The sequence below is a fragment of the Erythrolamprus reginae genome, unplaced genomic scaffold (assembly GCF_031021105.1).
Source record: "Erythrolamprus reginae isolate rEryReg1 unplaced genomic scaffold, rEryReg1.hap1 scaffold_171, whole genome shotgun sequence".
NCBI lineage: Eukaryota > Metazoa > Chordata > Lepidosauria > Squamata > Dipsadidae > Erythrolamprus > Erythrolamprus reginae.
The window spans coordinates 105,869-113,314 of NW_027248561.1; the positions used below are offsets into that span (position 1 = coordinate 105,869).

General features: G+C 43.5%; 2 long non-coding RNA genes across 4 annotated transcripts; both read right to left on the minus strand.

The window, feature by feature from the left end:
• Positions 1-113: 113 nt before the first annotated feature.
• On the minus strand, positions 114-2,326 carry LOC139155967 (uncharacterized). 3 transcript variants are annotated; one of them, XR_011557140.1, is made up of 2 exons: positions 2,217-2,326; positions 114-610 (listed from the first exon to the last, which is right to left on the minus strand). It is a non-coding gene; the product is annotated as an uncharacterized lncRNA (long non-coding RNA). The 3 variants fall into 3 exon arrangements; XR_011557141.1 differs by having other exon boundaries at positions 114-1,136; XR_011557142.1 differs by having other exon boundaries at positions 2,144-2,326.
• Positions 2,327-4,910: 2,584 nt separating this feature from the next.
• LOC139155966 (uncharacterized) lies at positions 4,911-7,158 on the minus strand. The gene is made up of 2 exons (XR_011557139.1): positions 7,022-7,158; positions 4,911-5,933 (listed from the first exon to the last, which is right to left on the minus strand). It is a non-coding gene; the product is annotated as an uncharacterized lncRNA (long non-coding RNA).
• Positions 7,159-7,446: the final 288 nt, after the last annotated feature.

Here is a 7,446-nt window from a genome sequence, read left to right on the forward strand (position 1 = left end):
GAGACCTGTTCCCCGAATTTTGGAGAGAAAACCTGGACCTTTACTTTTCCCGGGGGCTTCTCGCCCTTGGAAAAATACAAAGAGCTCTTCGAAATAAATAAAAGAAACTTGCATTGACTAAAAACAAAGCGTATTTATTGCAAAGAAATAATAATAACGGTTTACAAAGTGAGATGGAACTTTTAGCTTCGCTGAGCTTTCAGCCAAAAGCCGTTCCTGAAAGACGTCTCCTTTCTGTTCTCTGCTCCCCCCCACCACATCTCGATAGTGGAAAGAAGCAAATTCTTCATCGGCTGGGTTGAAGCTCTTTCTCTGGCTCCTTCGTAGCGGCGTGGGCTCGCTCCGTTTGCGCTGAATCCCTGAAACACGCTTCTAACGCCTTCTGAGGAAGACTCTGGACAAATGCCTTTTATCCTCATTTTAGAAAAAAAGAAACGGAAAACAAACGTTATTCTTCTACTTTTCCATCGTCAGGGGAACCACTGTGGCCTTCTCCTCTGCCTACCCCCGGGGACGGCCGATGGATGTGGGGTCAGCTGATGGATGTGCGGTCTTTCTGGTCTGCTATGACTTCAGAGGCCGCTGTCTATGACGACGGACCGAGTGGCACCTGTTAAGAAATGTTATAGAAAACACCCGCTCCTTGCCTTTAAAGGCCCAGCTCTCCCTGTGCCCCGCAAAGGACGGGATGGTCATCTTGCCGGCGCCACGCTAGGCGGGCTGATGTAACGTCGCCTCGGTAGGATTCCGCCTGCATCCCTCGAGTGGCCGGGTTCCAGAATTTGGGAGAAAAGAGTGTTATATGGTATTGGAACCGCCCTGTGCTTTAAAGTGAGTCTTGAATATTGGTAAGAATCAGTAGACGAGCGGCTATATAGAAATGACTTTATTCCGTTACAATGAGAAAATGCGCAACAAGAAAAAACCCATTGGCGCGGTGAAAATCTCTGGGAGGCTGTGCTCTCCTGGCTCTCGAATATCCGCTCTCCCCGGCTGTGACCGATCAAACGGTCCGGCTCTCCGCCTGGCGATTGACCGGTTCGTGCTAGGACGGGATGCCCCTCCCCGCCTGGCAGCTTTAACTCTTGAAGGATTCCTTCTCTCCCTGCGTTGCCACCCCCGGGCCTCCTGTTGCCCTATGAATGTTATTAAGGAGTTTAATAATAAATATACAGAATAATAAACTTAAAATGCGTTAAGAGGGTTGATTCCTTTTTCTCTCCCATATTCCTTTTTTGACAATAGAATGGCAGAGTCTTCTGTCCCTTGGCGATATTCTGTCCCTTGGCCTCAATATTAAATCCTGAAACCGAAAACTCTGCCCTTCTGTGGTCAAAACAGATATTGCAGCCACACAAAGGAATCGACCTTTTTAATCGGATTTTAAAGTTATCCTGTATATTTTTAAAGTATTATCAAATTTAATAGGTTAATGGGAGGCGCAAGCCTTGAAACAAGTTAAAGCCTATGATGCCTATTAATACTAATGATGTTTTAATAATAAAGGATAATCGCTCTTCACACAAAAATAACACAAAACCTACACAACTGACTCTTACATAAGGTGACCAGATTTTAACATTGGTAAAGCGGGACACCATTGACTGCCGGGGGGGGGGGTGTCTGTGTGTGTGTGTGAGTCTATGAAATAAATAAATTAGTTACCAAAATTATCTGAGACGTGTATATGTCGTGGAAGAGAACCAGCCGGTACTTTTCTCTCCGCTGGGTCAATGAATTTTGATCTTACTACGTGATTTATGCAATTAATATCAATATTGGGTTTAGAACCTGTTTTTTTCTTTTATATATTATTATTATTATTATTATTATTATTATTATTATTATTATTATTATATTTGTATTCTGCCCTTCTCCGAAGACTCAGAGAATTATTTAGTGAAAGGCACTGAAGAAAGTGATAATTTTCTCTCGGTTGGGGTCAATGAATTTTGATGTTACTACGTGATTTATGCAATTAATATCAATATGTGGTTTGGGACCTGGTTTTTTCTTTTATATATCATAAATAGGATGCAATAGAACAGGGGTAGGATTATTCAATCTAGGATTAAGCAATTCTTAATTTAATATCTATAGAGACAGAAATAATTTAAGTGTGAGGTCTAAATAGAATATTTACCACTAGCTCTACTGATTTTAGGGAGGAAGACATCCAACAACAGCACTAAAAATGAAAAGGCACAAGAAATAACCTTTTCCCACAGCTCTCCACCGGCGGTTCACACGCTCTGCAGGGGTCCTTCAGCTCCCATGGCCGGTCAATTGCAGAGACATCGGCCAAGCTGCTCCGGCGCTGCTCTTAAACGTCATCAACCAGCGTTCCTCACAGCTGAGAGGGAATGGAGAAGAGGGCGGGGTTTCCAAAGGGGGGGCAGGAAACTGACAGGAGGTGAGCAATGCTGCCAAAGGAAGTTGGTGGGGGATGCCAGGAGAAGAGCACACCTGAAGTCAGAGTTGGTAAGGGATGCCAGGAGAAGGGCACACAGGAAGTCGGCCATGCTTAGAAGGGCGATGCCAAAGGAAGTTGGTAAGGGATGCCAAGAAAAGGAGACACAGGAAGTCGGCCATGCTTAGAAGGTCACTCCAAAGGAAGTTGGTGAGGGAATGCCAGAAGGGCACAAAGGAACTGCGGGCTTCCCCCCCCCCCCTCGCTATCCCTATTTGAGCCTAATGATAGAAAACTGCCGTCCTGTGGTCAAATTCGGTATTGCAGCCACAGAAAGAAATACACTTTTTCAATTGGATTTTAACGTTATTATCCTGTATCTTTATTATCAATGCCATATTAATATTAACAGGCGATTTTGCATTTTGCTAAATCAAAGGAATTGGGAATAATCCTGTTAAAGCCTGAAACCCATTTAAGAAGGGCTGTGATGGCCTAAATATGAATCATATGTTTTTAAGAAAGAAGTTGGCAGCCATGCAGACAATTATTATTGTTATTTGTAGTAGTAGTAGTAGTATTACTCTTATTATTATTATCAACATCATCATCATTATATTATTATTATTATTATTATTATTATATTTGTGTTCTGCCCTTCAAGAAGACTCAGATAATTACTTAGTGAAAGGCACTGAACAAAGTGATTTTTTTATGGCATTCCCATGGTCATGTGTTCAAAATTGTGATGCTTGGCAACTAGCATGAGCAACTAACATGCTCACGTGTCCCCTTTTGGGTCTTGTCTATTGGGAAAAATGTGGAGCTCAATGGTCATAAGCCGAGGACTTAACAGTGGTAGGATTCAGCCGCTTCTCTCAGGATAGCACGAACGTCTGGGGGCTCTGCCCACCCATCCCAAAGTCATGCGCACACTCGCTTTTGTGAACCGGTAGGGAAGGGAAGGGAATCCCACTTCTGGAGGACTAGCTGCGTATTGGACACGAAAACCGCCAGGGGTTTGTGAAGGTACTACAAAAATGATAACTTTATTATATAAAACAGGGTGTTGGCTAAGTCCCCAGCTCTACCGTTTCCCTAATGAAGAAAGTCCGCACCCGCCTCTCTCCTAGCAGAATGAAATATTAAAAAGACAAAACGTTGATGGAAGGCGAATCTCCCCACGCAGATAGAAACGGAGAAACGTAGAAGCGTGAAGGCAGAAAAAGACCTCGTGGCCCATCTAGTCTGCCCTTATACTATTTTCTGTATTTTATCTTAGGATGGATATATGTTTATTCCAGGCGTGTTTAAATTCAGTTACTGTGGATTTATCTACCACGTCTGCTGGAAGTTTGTTCCAAGGATCTACTACTCTTTCGGTGAAATAATATTTTCTCACGTTGCTTTTGATCCTTCCCCCAACTAACTTCAGATGGTGTCCCCTTGTTCTTGGCTTCGCTTTCCTATTAAAAACGCTTCCCTCCTGAACCTTGTTTAACCCTTTAACGTATTTCAATGTTTCGATCCTGTCCCCTCTTTTCCTTCTGTCCTCCAGTCTATACAGATTGAGTTCGTGAAGTCTTTCCTGATACGTTTTATGCTTAAAGCCTTCCACCGTTCTTGTAGCCCGTCTTTGGACGCGTTCAATTTTGTCAATATCTTTTTGTAATTTCGTGCAATCTCCCCCCTACCGGTCTTCCGGAAACCCGTTAAGATCTGACTTTTCTGGCAGGTATGGAATAGCATTGACCTTGGGGTGTGTATGGTTCTTTTAAAGACGTTACATTATTCTTATTGTATGACTGATATGTCCCGTCAACAAAACAATGTCGTTTGGTGGGCCCCAGGGGAAGAGCCTTCTCTGTGGTGGCCCCGGCCCTCTGGAACCAACTCCCCCCGGAGATTAGAATTGCCCCCACCCTCCTCGCCTTTCGTAAGCTCCTTAAAAGCCACCTCTGCCGTCAGGCGTGGGGGAACTGAGATATTCTTTCCCCCTTGGCCTTTTCAATTTATGCATGGTATGTTTGTTTGTATGTATGTTTGGTTTTACAAATAAGGGTTTTTTAATTGTTTTAGTATTAGTTTTTAGTATTGGTTTTACGTGATGTTTTGTACTATTGTTGTTAGCCGCCCCGAGTCTACGGAGAGGGGCGGCAAACAAATGCAATCAATCAATCAATAAATAAATAAATAATGTCATTTTCATTTAATACTGTTCTACTTATACCACGTTAGCCTCTCTGAATCCGCTTTGGAATGAGCGGCATATAAATACGATCGATCCACACCTTCCTGCATCGATAAATAAATACAAAAAACACTAATCTTTCCCCAAAGATGCAAAAAGAGAATTCTGCCTCTATTACTTATGCGTAACTATGCCGGAGACCTGTTCCCCGAATTTGGGAGAGAAAACCTGGACCTTTACTTTTCCCGGGGGCTTCTCGCCCTTGGAAAAATACAAAGAGCTCTTCGAAATAAATAAAAAAAACTTGCATTGACTAAAAACAAAGCGTATTTATTGCAAAGAAATAATAATAACGGTTTACAAAGTGAGATGGATCTTTTAGCTTCGCTGAGCTTTCAGCCAAAAGCCATTCCTGAAAGCCGTCTCCTTTCTGTTCTCTGCTCCCCCCCACCACATCTCGATAGTGGAAAGAAGCAAATTCTTCATCGGCTGGGTTGAAGCTCTTTCTCTGGCTCTTTCGTAGCGGCGTGGGCTCGCTCCGTTTGCGCTGAATCCCTGAAACACACTTCTAACGCCTTCTGAGGAAGACTCTGGACAAATGCCTTTTATCCTCATTTTAGAAAAAAAGAAACGGAAAACAAACGTTATTCTTCTACCTTTCCTGCGTCAGGGGAACCACGGTGGCCTTCTCCTCTGCCTACCCCCGGGGACGGCCGATGGATGTGGGGTCAGCTGATGGATGTGGGGTCTTTCTGGTCTGCTATGACTTCAGAGGCCGCTATCTATGACGACGGACCGAGTGGCACCTGTTCAGAAATGTTATAGAAAACACCCGCTCCTTGCCTTTAAAGGCCCAGCTCTCCCCGTGCCCTGCAAAGGACGGGATGGTCATCTTGCCGGCGACACGCTAGGCGGGCTGATGTAACGTCGCCTCGGTAGGATTCCGCCTGCATCCCTCGAGTGGCCGGGTTCCAGAATTTGGGAGAAAAGAGTGTTATATGGTATTGGAACCGCCCTGTGCTTTAAAGTGAGTCTTGAATATTGGTAAGAATCAGTAGACGAGCGGCTATATAGAAACGACTTTATTCCGTTACAATGAGAAAATGCGCAACAAGAAAAAACCCAATGGCGCGGTGAAAATCTCTGGGAGGCTGTGCTCTCCTGGCTCTCGAATATCCGCTCTCCCCGGCTGTGACCGATCAAACGGTCCGGCTCTCCGCCTGGCGATTGACCGGTTCGTGCTAGGACGGGATGCCCCTCCCCGCCTGGCAGCTTTAACTCTTGAAGGATTTCTTCTCTCCCTGCGTTGCCACCCCCGGGCCTCCTGTTGCCCTATGAATGTTATTAAGGAGTTTAATAATAAATATACAGAATAATAAACTTAAAATGCGTTAAGAGGGTTGATTCCTTTTTCTCTCCCATATTCCTTTTTTGACAATAGAATGGCAGAGTCTTCTGTCCCTTGGCGATATTCTGTCCCTTGGCCTCAATATTAAATCCTGAAACCGAAAACTCTGCCCTTCTGTGGTCAAAACAGATATTGCAGCCACACAAAGGAATCGACCTTTTTAATCGGATTTTAAAGTTATCCTGTATATTTTTAAAGTATTATCAAATTTAATAGGTTAATGGGAGGCGCAAGCCTTGAAACAAGTTAAAGCCTATGATGCCTATTAATACTAATGATGTTTTAATAATAAAGGATAATCGCTCTTCACACAAAAATAACACAAAACCTACACAACTGACTCTTACATAAGGTGACCAGATTTTAACATTGGTAAAGCGGGACACCATTGACTGCCGGGGGGGGGGGGGTGTCTGTGTGTGTGTGTGAGTCTATGAAATAAATAAATTAGTTACCAAAATTATCTGAGACGTGTATATGTCGTGGAAGAGAACCAGCCGGTACTTTTCTCTCCGCTGGGTCAATGAATTTTGATCTTACTACGTGATTTATGCAATTAATATCAATATTGGGTTTAGAACCTGTTTTTTTCTTTTATTTATTATTATTATTATTATTATTATTATTATTATTATTATTATTATTATTATTATATTTGTATTCTGCCCTTCTCCGAAGACTCAGAGAATTATTTAGTGAAAGGCACTGAAGAAAGTGATAATTTTCTCTCGGTTGGGGTCAATGAATTTTGATGTTACTACGTGATTTATGCAATTAATATCAATATTTGGTTTGGGACCTGGTTTTTTCTTTTATATATCATAAATAGGATGCAATAGAACAGGGGTAGGATTATTCAATCTAGGATTAAGCAATTCTTAATTTAATATCTATAGAGACAGAAATAATTTAAGTGTGAGGTCTAAATAGAATATTTACCACTAGCTCTACTGATTTTAGGGAGGAAGACATCCAACAACAGCACTAAAAATGAAAAGGCACAAGAAATAACCTTTTCCCACAGCTCTCCACCGGCGGTTCACACGCTCTGCAGGGGTCCTTCAGCTCCCACGGCCGGTCAATTGCAGAGACATCGGCCAAGCTGCTCCGGCGCTGCTCTTAAACTTCATCAACCAGCCTTCCTCACAGCTGAGAGGGAATGGAGAAGAGGGCGGGGTTTCCAAAGGGGGGGCAGGAAACTGACAGGAGGTGAGCAATGCTGCCAAAGGAAGTTGGTGGGGGATGCCAGGAGAAGAGCACACCTGAAGTCAGAGTTGGTAAGGGATGCCAGGAGAAGGGCACACAGGAAGTCGGCCATGCTTAGAAGGGCGATGCCAAAGGAAGTTGGTAAGGGATGCCAAGAAAAGGACACACAGGAAGTCGGCCATGCTTAGAAGGTCACTCCAAAGGAAGTTGGTGAGGGAATGCCAGAAGGGC